Genomic DNA, 10000 nt, shown 5'->3' with positions numbered 1-10000 from the left:
GAACACGAATGGCAAAAGACACTGGACTGGCGGGAGGAACACGAATGGCAAACGACACTGGACTAGAGAATCGACAAAGAACTGGGAATGGAAAGGATCAAGAAGCAAGGAAAAGATTTGGTGAAAGAAAATATTTAAAAGAGGCAACAGTGATCGTAAGTACAGAGAACGTGAGTGGAGTGAGAGCGGAGGATATAATTAAAGCGATTTCGGAACAAATTGGAAGTGGAAAGGTGTTGGCTGTAAGACCCAGGCAAGGCAAAGAATATGAACTGACACTAGAACAGGAAGAAATGTGCGACGTTTTAATCGATGGATTGACAATAAAGGGAGTGGACTGTGAAGTAAAGAAGCTGCAAAATAAAGATTACGTTGTTTCATTCATGCACCTGCCTGTCTACCTGGAGGATAATGAAATTTTGGACAAATTGGAAGGATGGGGGGTTTCCCCCATATCTAAAATCAAAAGAAGGTGCTATCCGGGCACTGACGTAGAAGACGGCACCAGGTTTGTGAAGGTGAGGTTCCCCAAAGAAGTGGCATCACTCCCTTATAGCACAAAGCTGGAAACAGCGGAAGGGCCACAGTACTTTAGGGTGATGCACAGCCACCAGGTAAAGACCTGTCGGCTGTGCATGAGCCCAGGACATCTACTGAAAGATTGCCCAGATTTCAAGTGCTATAAGTGTGAGGAAAGGGGCCATTTTGCACGAGATTGCAACGCCGTCAGGTGCCCGGATTGCCAAGAAATTTTAAATAAATGTGAATGCTGGATGGAGGGAGAGGTAGGAGGAAGGGAAGTACAGGTAGACAGACAGGTGCATGAAGGAAACAACGAGGAAAGACAAGAAGAGGACGAATCACAACCAAAGGAAGCAGAGGAAGGAACAAACAACAGACAAGAAGGAGAAGGAGGAAATGAAAAGGATGATGAACAGATAAGTGAAGAGGACACGCTGTTGACACCAATGGACATATCTTCAAATCATGGACAAAAAGGAAAAGAACAAGACAAAGAAACAGACAGCGAAGGAGAAATAAGGATGGAGGAGGACGAGAAGAAAAAAGTGGAGAGGGGACAAGGACGAAGAAGATTGCTAAAGGTAAAGCCAAATATAGAAACTGCAAGGAAAAAAGTGTTGAAAAAAGGACTAATCGAGTGTTTAAACAGGTTTGAGGTGTTAAAGGAACTGGAGGAGAAAGACTAAGAATAATGGTTTTTAGATATTTATTCTTTTTATTTTTAATGGTACTAAGTTGTGTGACTTTTAATGCGAGAGGACTTTTGAACTTAAGGAAATTTGAAAATGTAAAAGAAAAATGTAAAACAGAAGACATTATTGTGCTACAAGAAACAAACTGGAGAGAAAATGTGATGAATGATTTTAAAAAGAGATGGGAAGGAGGGATTTTATACAATAATGGAGATGGGAGGTTTGGAAGAGGAGTGGCTTTTTTAATGAAGGATGATGTTTTTAAAGCAAGTAAAATTCTATACAAAGATACGATGGGAAAATGTATGGTGGTTGAGACAATACATGAAGGAAGAGAATTGATTTTAGTAAATGTACATGCACCAACGGAAGAGAAAGAAAAGAAAGAGTTTTTTAATGTTTTAAGAAGTATTGTAAAGAAGTATAAGGAAATAATAATGATGGGGGATTTTAACACGGTTTTTAATAAACATGACATGGCAGAAGGAATGGTTTTTAAAACTGATACAGGGAGAAAAGAATTAAAAGCATTAATGGCAGAAAATAATATGATAGATGTGTGGAGAGAAAGAAATGAAAGGAAAAAAGAATTTTCAAGGATACAAATAGTAGGGAGCTTTGTGTGCAAAACAAGAATTGACTTTATTTTATGTACGAGGAATGTGGAGAATTTTATCGAAAATATTAAGTATGAAGACACAAGTTTGAGCGATCACAAGTTTTTATTTTTTAAAATGGACTGGAATAAAGTGCAAAGAGGGCCAGGGATATGGGTTTTAAATACTAAAATGTTAGAAAATGAAGACTATGTTTTAAAGGTTAAAGAAATTATAGAAAAAGAAAAGGAAAATGAAATGTATGAAGAAGATAAGAGAATATGGTGGGAGAACGTAAAGTTTTTAATTAAAAAATTCTCGATTAAGTATTGTAGTATAATACACAAATGCAAAAGATACAAAGAAAAAGAAATAAAGGAAAGTTTGGAAGTGGAATTGAATAAAGAAAATAAAGATATACAAAAGATAAAGGAAATGGAGGGAAAACTGAAAGAAATAGAGGAAAAAGAATATGAGGGGGCGAGGTTAAGAAGCAAAGCTAAATATACAGTGGAGGGAGAAAAATGCACCAAGTTTTTTTTTGATTTGGAAAAAAAGAAAGGGAAAGCTGAAACGATTAAAGAGATAAGAGGAAAAAATGGGGAAATTGTAGAAGGGAATGAAAAAATTTTAGAAGAAATAAGGAATTTTTATGAAGAGCTTTTTAGTACAAGAGGTGTAAAAGAAAACGAAAAAATGGAATTGTTGAATCAGATAAAAGCAAAAATTAGCGAGGAAGATAAAAAAGAATGTGATCAAGAAGTCAGAGAAGAGGAGATAGAAAGAGCAATACAGCAGCTGAATAAAAAGAAAAGTCCAGGAATAGATGGTTTAGGAAGTGAATTTTATATATGTTTTAAAGAGATTTTAACAAAGATTTTAAAGGAAGTTTTTAGAGAAATTTTTGGAAAAGAAGAAGTTAATGAAAGAATGGGGATGGGCATAACAAAACTGATATATAAAAGGAAAGGAGAAAAAGTAGATTTAAAAAACTACAGGCCAATCACAATGCTAAACACAGATCTTAAGATTTTAGCGAAAGTTTTAGCAAACAGGTTAAAGGAAGTAATGCCAAGTATAATCAAAACAAATCAAGCGTACGGAGTAAAAGGAAGAGATATAGCGGACACGACAATGAGCATAAGAGACACAATATGGTACTTGAAAGAAGAGAAAGAAGAAGGATACGTAATTAGTTTAGATTTTGAAAAAGCTTTTGATAGGGTTGAACACGGGTATTTATTTGATGTTTTAAAGAAATTTGGTTTTGGGGGAGATTTTATTAAATGGATTGAGATTTTATATAAGGGTGCTTTAACAAGAATAAAATGTAATGGGTTTTTAACAGAATGTTTTAAAATCACAAGATCAATAAGACAGGGGTGTCCACTTTCAGCGTTATTATATTCACTTGTATCGGAACCGTTGGGATTGGCTATAAAACAAAAAGAAGAAATAACTGGAATTGAAATTGAGGAAAACAAGTCTGAAGGGAAGGTTTTTCAATATGCCGATGACACAACGATAATAGTAAAAGGAAAGGAGAGCGTTAAAGAAGTTATGAAGGTTGTAGAAGAATATTGTAAAGGATCTGGGAGTAAAGTAAATGAAGATAAGACGGTGTATATGAGATTTGGTAAAGCTATGATTTTAAGGGATTGTTTTAATTTCAAGGAAGTGGAAGAAATAAGGATTTTAGGAATTTTAATGGGGAAAAATGAGAGGAAAGTAAGAGATGAAATGTGGGAGCAACTAGTAACAGAAATAGAGAGAAGGTTAAATTTTTGGAAATTGAGAACATTAAACTTGAAAGGGAAGGTTTTAATATTGAATGTTTTAATGGTTTCTAAGCTATGGTATGTTTTATATGTGTCGGAGATGCCATTGTGGACAGAAAAGAGGCTGAAGAAATGTTTTCTTGACTTTTTATGGGAGGGGAAACCAGCAAGAATAGCTTTTAACACACTTTTAGGGGCAGTAGACAAGGGGGGTTTAGGATTAATAGATGTGGAACAGAGAAAAAATAGTTTGAGAGTTAAAATAGTGAAGAAATACATACAAGATGAGGGCAAAGCAGAGTGGAAAAAGACCATGAAATATTTTTTAAACAAATGTGGGAATTTTAATATGGGGGATGGAATTTTATGGATGAAAACGAAAATTTGGATGATGGAAAGACTACCAGAGTTTTATAGAGAAATTTTGAGTGCCTGGGGAAAATTTTTAGCCAAAGTCGAGTATGATCCACATGGGAGAGAAAACATTTTAAATCAACCTCTGTTCTTAAACAAAAACATTTTAAAACAAGACAAAGAAATGTTTTTAAAGAAATGGATGGAAGTGGGGATAACAAGAGTGAGAGACGTTTTATATGAATTCAAAGAAGGGTTTTTACCAACACAATTTATTGTGGATGCAATGGAGGAGGCAAAAGAGGATTACAGTGAACAAGAAATTTTAAATAAGTATGAAATCATTAAAAGTGCAATACCCAAAGAGTGGATTAAAAGAATAGAATGTATGGAAGGAGAGCCAAAAGAGAAATGTATTTATGTGAAATTGGGGGGGAAAGTGAATGATTTTAAGGAATGTACTGTGAAAATGATTTATTGTTCTTTTAGAGATGATGTTTTTAAAGAGCCAATTGCAAATGAATACTGGGTGCAGAAATTCAAAGATTTAAAAAAAGAGTGTATATGGAGAAACATGAGGGGGAAGTGTGTGGAAACAAAATTGGGATGTTTAGAATATTTTATAAGACATAAAGTGATTTTTACTGAGGCAATTTTAAATAAAATAGGAATTGAGCAAAACGCTCTGTGTAAAGTGTGCCAGGAAAAGGAAGAGTGGATTTTATATATATTTTTATACTGTAAAGAACTGGAGGAATTTTTAAGGAAATGTAAATGCTTAATTAAAGAGTTGACTGAGGAGTGGGATGAAAGTGTAATGGAATGGAACAGAGTTGTGATGTTTGGTTGGGAAAAGAAGTGTCAAAACAAAAGTTTTATAAATCTGTGTGTAATGTTGATGAAAAGTGCAATATGGGAGAGAAGAACTGTGGCTAAAAAGGAAAAAATTGTGTTGGATGTTTGGACTATGTTTAAAAGGAAAACTGAATTGTATATTGAAAGATTGTATGTTTATTTTAAATGTGAAAATATGTTGGATGCTTTTTATGATATTTTTACCCCAAAAGTTTGTTGTGTCCTTAAAGACCAAATGTGGAAGCTGCCGGGAAGTGATGGAGTTTTTTAAATAATGTATGTAAATGAAATATATGTGATGTAGAGATGTATGTAGAAGAAAATATGTATTTTTTATTGTATTTATTTTTATTGTATTTTATTGATTGAAATTTCTTAATAAAAAAAAAAAAAAAAAAAGTCACGCCCGATCTCGTCTGATCTCGGAAGCTAAGCAGGGTCGGGCCTGGGTAGTACTTGGATGGGAGACCGCCTGGGAATACCAGGTGCTGTAAGCTTTTTTGATTTAAAAAAAAAAAAGAGTCCCTGAGCTTCTTCAGAAAGCCTTTAAAAGTCTCTGAGATTCTTCAGAGAGCATGAAAGAGTTTGAGTTTTTTCAAAAGTTCTTCTTACTTTAAAAAAAAGACTCACTGAGCTTCTTCAGAAAGCCTTTAAAAGTCTCTGAGATTCTTCAGAGAGCATGAAAGAGTTTGAGTTTTTTCAAAAGTTCTTCTTAGTTTTCTTCATTAATGGTCTAACCTTTTAAATTGCCCAATTTTGGCAGCAGTTTTCGCTTACGGCCATACCACCTTGGTCACGCCCGATCTCGTCTGATCTCGGAAGCTAAGCAGGGTCGGGCCTGGTTAGTACTTGGATGGGAGACCGCCTGGGAATACCAGGTGCTGTAAGCTTTTTTGATTTAAAAAAAAAAAAAAAAAAAAAGAGTCCCTGAGCTTCTTCAGAAAGCCTTTAAAAGTCTCTGAGATTCTTCAGAGAGCATGAAAGAGTTTGAGTTTTTTCAAAAGTTCTTCTTACTTTAAAAAAAAGACTCACTGAGCTTCTTCAGAAAGCCTTTAAAAGTCTCTGAGATTCTTCAGAGAGCATGAAAGAGTTTGAGTTTTTTCAAAAGTTCTTCTTAGTTTTCTTCATTAATGGTCTAACCTTTTAAATTGCCCAATTTTGGCAGCAGTTTTTGCTTACGGCCATACCACCTTGGTCACGCCCGATCTCGTCTGATCTCGGAAGCTAAGCAGGGTCGGGCCTGGTTAGTACTTGGATGGGAGACCGCCTGGGAATACCAGGTGCTGTAAGCTTTTTTGATTTAAAAAAAAAAAAAGAGTCCCTGAGCTTCTTCAGAAAGCCTTTAAAAGTCTCTGAGATTCTTCAGAGAGCATGAAAGAGTTTGAGTTTTTTCAAAAGTTCTTCTTACTTTAAAAAAAAGACTCACTGAGCTTCTTCAGAAAGCCTTTAAAAGTCTCTGAGATTCTTCAGAGAGCATGAAAGAGTTTGAGTTTTTTCAAAAGTTCTTCTTAGTTTTCTTCATTAATGGTCTAACCTTTTAAATTGCCCAATTTTGGCAGCAGTTTTCGCTTACGGCCATACCACCTTGGTCACGCCCGATCTCGTCTGATCTCGGAAGCTAAGCAGGGTCGGGCCTGGTTAGTACTTGGATGGGAGACCGCCTGGGAATACCAGGTGCTGTAAGCTTTTTTGATTTAAAAAAAAAAAAAAGAGTCCCTGAGCTTCTGCAGAAAGCCTTTAAAAGTCTCTGAGATTCTTCAGAGAGCATGAAAGAGTTTGAGTTTTTTCAAAAGTTCCTCTTAGTTTAAAAAAAAAGACTCACTGAGCTTCTGCAGAAAGCCTTTAAAAGTCTCTGAGATTCTACAGAGAGTATGAAAGAGTTTGAGTTTTTTCAAAAGTTCTTCTTAGTTTTCTTCATTAATGGTCTAACCTTTTAAATAGCCCAATTTTGGCAGCAGTTTTCGCTTACGGCCATACCACCTTGGTCACGCCCGATCTCGTCTGATCTCGGAAGCTAAGCAGGGTCGGAACTGGTTAGTACTTGGATGGGAGACCGCCTGGGAATACCAGGTGCTGTAAGCTTTTTTGATTTAAAAAAAAAAAAGAGTCCCTGAGCTTCTTCAGAAAGCCTTTAAAAGTCTCTGAGATTCTTCAGAGAGCATGAAAGAGTTTGAGTTTTTTCAAAAGTTCTTCTTACTTTAAAAAAAAGACTCACTGAGCTTCTTCAGAAAGCCTTTAAAAGTCTCTGAGATTCTTCAGAGAGCATGAAAGAGTTTGAGTTTTTTCAAAAGTTCTTCTTAGTTTTCTTCATTAATGGTCTAACCTTTTAAATTGCCCAATTTTGGCAGCAGTTTTCGCTTACGGCCATACCACCTTGGTCACGCCCGATCTCGTCTGATCTCGGAAGCTAAGCAGGGTCGGGCCTGGTTAGTACTTGGATGGGAGACCGCCTGGGAATACCAGGTGCTGTAAGCTTTTTTGATTTAAAAAAAAAAAAAAAAAAAAAGAGTCCCTGAGCTTCTTCAGAAAGCCTTTAAAAGTCTCTGAGATTCTTCAGAGAGCATGAAAGAGTTTGAGTTTTTTCAAAAGTTCTTCTTACTTTAAAAAAAAGACTCACTGAGCTTCTTCAGAAAGCCTTTAAAAGTCTCTGAGATTCTTCAGAGAGCATGAAAGAGTTTGAGTTTTTTCAAAAGTTCTTCTTAGTTTTCTTCATTAATGGTCTAACCTTTTAAATTGCCCAATTTTGGCAGCAGTTTTCGCTTACGGCCATACCACCTTGGTCACGCCCGATCTCGTCTGATCTCGGAAGCTAAGCAGGGTCGGGCCTGGTTAGTACTTGGATGGGAGACCGCCTGGGAATACCAGGTGCTGTAAGCTTTTTTGATTTAAAAAAAAAAAAAAAAAAAAAGAGTCCCTGAGCTTCTTCAGAAAGCCTTTAAAAGTCTCTGAGATTCTTCAGAGAGCATGAAAGAGTTTGAGTTTTTTCAAAAGTTCTTCTTACTTTAAAAAAAAGACTCACTGAGCTTCTTCAGAAAGCCTTTAAAAGTCTCTGAGATTCTTCAGAGAGCATGAAAGAGTTTGAGTTTTTTCAAAAGTTCTTCTTAGTTTTCTTCATTAATGGTCTAACCTTTTAAATTGCCCAATTTTGGCAGCAGTTTTTGCTTACGGCCATACCACCTTGGTCACGCCCGATCTCGTCTGATCTCGGAAGCTAAGCAGGGTCGGGCCTGGTTAGTACTTGGATGGGAGACCGCCTGGGAATACCAGGTGCTGTAAGCTTTTTTGATTTAAAAAAAAAAAAAGAGTCCCTGAGCTTCTTCAGAAAGCCTTTAAAAGTCTCTGAGATTCTTCAGAGAGCATGAAAGAGTTTGAGTTTTTTCAAAAGTTCTTCTTACTTTAAAAAAAAGACTCACTGAGCTTCTTCAGAAAGCCTTTAAAAGTCTCTGAGATTCTTCAGAGAGCATGAAAGAGTTTGAGTTTTTTCAAAAGTTCTTCTTAGTTTTCTTCATTAATGGTCTAACCTTTTAAATTGCCCAATTTTGGCAGCAGTTTTCGCTTACGGCCATACCACCTTGGTCACGCCCGATCTCGTCTGATCTCGGAAGCTAAGCAGGGTCGGGCCTGGTTAGTACTTGGATGGGAGACCGCCTGGGAATACCAGGTGCTGTAAGCTTTTTTGATTTAAAAAAAAAAAAAAGAGTCCCTGAGCTTCTGCAGAAAGCCTTTAAAAGTCTCTGAGATTCTTCAGAGAGCATGAAAGAGTTTGAGTTTTTTCAAAAGTTCCTCTTAGTTTAAAAAAAAAGACTCACTGAGCTTCTGCAGAAAGCCTTTAAAAGTCTCTGAGATTCTACAGAGAGTATGAAAGAGTTTGAGTTTTTTCAAAAGTTCTTCTTAGTTTTCTTCATTAATGGTCTAACCTTTTAAATAGCCCAATTTTGGCAGCAGTTTTCGCTTACGGCCATACCACCTTGGTCACGCCCGATCTCGTCTGATCTCGGAAGCTAAGCAGGGTCGGAACTGGTTAGTACTTGGATGGGAGACCGCCTGGGAATACCAGGTGCTGTAAGCTTTTTTGATTTAAAAAAAAAAAAGAGTCCCTGAGCTTCTTCAGAAAGCCTTTAAAAGTCTCTGAGATTCTTCAGAGAGCATGAAAGAGTTTGAGTTTTTTCAAAAGTTCTTCTTACTTTAAAAAAAAGACTCACTGAGCTTCTTCAGAAAGCCTTTAAAAGTCTCTGAGATTCTTCAGAGAGCATGAAAGAGTTTGAGTTTTTTCAAAAGTTCTTCTTAGTTTTCTTCATTAATGGTCTAACCTTTTAAATTGCCCAATTTTGGCAGCAGTTTTCGCTTACGGCCATACCACCTTGGTCACGCCCGATCTCGTCTGATCTCGGAAGCTAAGCAGGGTCGGGCCTGGTTAGTACTTGGATGGGAGACCGCCTGGGAATACCAGGTGCTGTAAGCTTTTTTGATTTAAAAAAAAAAAAAAAAAAAAAGAGTCCCTGAGCTTCTTCAGAAAGCCTTTAAAAGTCTCTGAGATTCTTCAGAGAGCATGAAAGAGTTTGAGTTTTTTCAAAAGTTCTTCTTACTTTAAAAAAAAGACTCACTGAGCTTCTTCAGAAAGCCTTTAAAAGTCTCTGAGATTCTTCAGAGAGCATGAAAGAGTTTGAGTTTTTTCAAAAGTTCTTCTTAGTTTTCTTCATTAATGGTCTAACCTTTTAAATTGCCCAATTTTGGCAGCAGTTTTCGCTTACGGCCATACCACCTTGGTCACGCCCGATCTCGTCTGATCTCGGAAGCTAAGCAGGGTCGGGCCTGGTTAGTACTTGGATGGGAGACCGCCTGGGAATACCAGGTGCTGTAAGCTTTTTTGATTTAAAAAAAAAAAAGAGTCCCTGAGCTTCTTCAGAAAGCCTTTAAAAGTCTCTGAGATTCTTCAGAGAGCATGAAAGAGTTTGAGTTTTTTCAAAAGTTCCTCTTAGTTTAAAAAAAAAGACTCACTGAGCTTCTGCAGAAAGCCTTTAAAAGTCTCTGAGATTCTACAGAGAGTATGAAAGAGTTTGAGTTTTTTCAAAAGTTCTTCTTAGTTTTCTTCATTAATGGTCTAACCTTTTAAATAGCCCAATTTTGGCAGCAGTTTTCGCTTACGGCCATACCACCTTGGTCACGCCCGATCTCGTCTGATCTCGGAAGCTAAGCAGGGTCG

At 36.7% G+C, this 10000-nt stretch overlaps 12 non-coding genes across 12 annotated transcripts in view; all 12 read left to right on the top strand.

The window, feature by feature from the left end:
• Positions 1 to 5568: 5568 nt before the first annotated feature.
• Positions 5569 to 5687, top strand: LOC143739881 (5S ribosomal RNA). The gene has a single exon (XR_013204595.1). It is a non-coding gene; the product is annotated as a 5S ribosomal RNA (ribosomal RNA).
• Positions 5688 to 5970: 283 nt separating this feature from the next.
• LOC143739880 (5S ribosomal RNA) lies at positions 5971 to 6089 on the top strand. The gene has a single exon (XR_013204594.1). It is a non-coding gene; the product is annotated as a 5S ribosomal RNA (ribosomal RNA).
• Positions 6090 to 6364: 275 nt separating this feature from the next.
• On the top strand, positions 6365 to 6483 carry LOC143739879 (5S ribosomal RNA). Its single transcript, XR_013204593.1, has one exon. It is a non-coding gene; the product is annotated as a 5S ribosomal RNA (ribosomal RNA).
• A 277-nt stretch (positions 6484 to 6760) lies between these two features.
• LOC143739986 (5S ribosomal RNA) lies at positions 6761 to 6879 on the top strand. Its single transcript, XR_013204695.1, has one exon. It is a non-coding gene; the product is annotated as a 5S ribosomal RNA (ribosomal RNA).
• A 274-nt stretch (positions 6880 to 7153) lies between these two features.
• LOC143739877 (5S ribosomal RNA) lies at positions 7154 to 7272 on the top strand. Its single transcript, XR_013204591.1, has one exon. It is a non-coding gene; the product is annotated as a 5S ribosomal RNA (ribosomal RNA).
• A 283-nt stretch (positions 7273 to 7555) lies between these two features.
• LOC143739876 (5S ribosomal RNA) lies at positions 7556 to 7674 on the top strand. Its single transcript, XR_013204590.1, has one exon. It is a non-coding gene; the product is annotated as a 5S ribosomal RNA (ribosomal RNA).
• Positions 7675 to 7957: 283 nt separating this feature from the next.
• Positions 7958 to 8076, top strand: LOC143739875 (5S ribosomal RNA). Its single transcript, XR_013204589.1, has one exon. It is a non-coding gene; the product is annotated as a 5S ribosomal RNA (ribosomal RNA).
• Positions 8077 to 8351: 275 nt separating this feature from the next.
• Positions 8352 to 8470, top strand: LOC143739874 (5S ribosomal RNA). The gene has a single exon (XR_013204588.1). It is a non-coding gene; the product is annotated as a 5S ribosomal RNA (ribosomal RNA).
• A 277-nt stretch (positions 8471 to 8747) lies between these two features.
• On the top strand, positions 8748 to 8866 carry LOC143739985 (5S ribosomal RNA). Its single transcript, XR_013204694.1, has one exon. It is a non-coding gene; the product is annotated as a 5S ribosomal RNA (ribosomal RNA).
• Positions 8867 to 9140: 274 nt separating this feature from the next.
• On the top strand, positions 9141 to 9259 carry LOC143739873 (5S ribosomal RNA). Its single transcript, XR_013204587.1, has one exon. It is a non-coding gene; the product is annotated as a 5S ribosomal RNA (ribosomal RNA).
• Positions 9260 to 9542: 283 nt separating this feature from the next.
• LOC143739872 (5S ribosomal RNA) lies at positions 9543 to 9661 on the top strand. Its single transcript, XR_013204586.1, has one exon. It is a non-coding gene; the product is annotated as a 5S ribosomal RNA (ribosomal RNA).
• Positions 9662 to 9936: 275 nt separating this feature from the next.
• Positions 9937 to 10000, top strand: part of LOC143739871 (5S ribosomal RNA) — a 119-nt gene continuing 55 nt past the window's right edge. The window contains exon 1 of the ribosomal RNA XR_013204585.1: positions 9937 to 10000. This exon is cut by the window's right edge and continues 55 nt beyond it. This is a non-coding gene — a ribosomal RNA (5S ribosomal RNA).

The sequence above is a fragment of the Siphateles boraxobius genome, unplaced genomic scaffold (genome assembly GCF_051911475.1).
Source record: "Siphateles boraxobius isolate OS27281-9 unplaced genomic scaffold, OSU_SipBor_1 160, whole genome shotgun sequence".
Taxonomy (NCBI): domain Eukaryota; kingdom Metazoa; phylum Chordata; class Actinopteri; order Cypriniformes; family Leuciscidae; genus Siphateles; species Siphateles boraxobius.
Note: the sequence above shows the minus strand (reverse complement) of the source record. Positions and strands in the feature narration are given on the sequence as shown.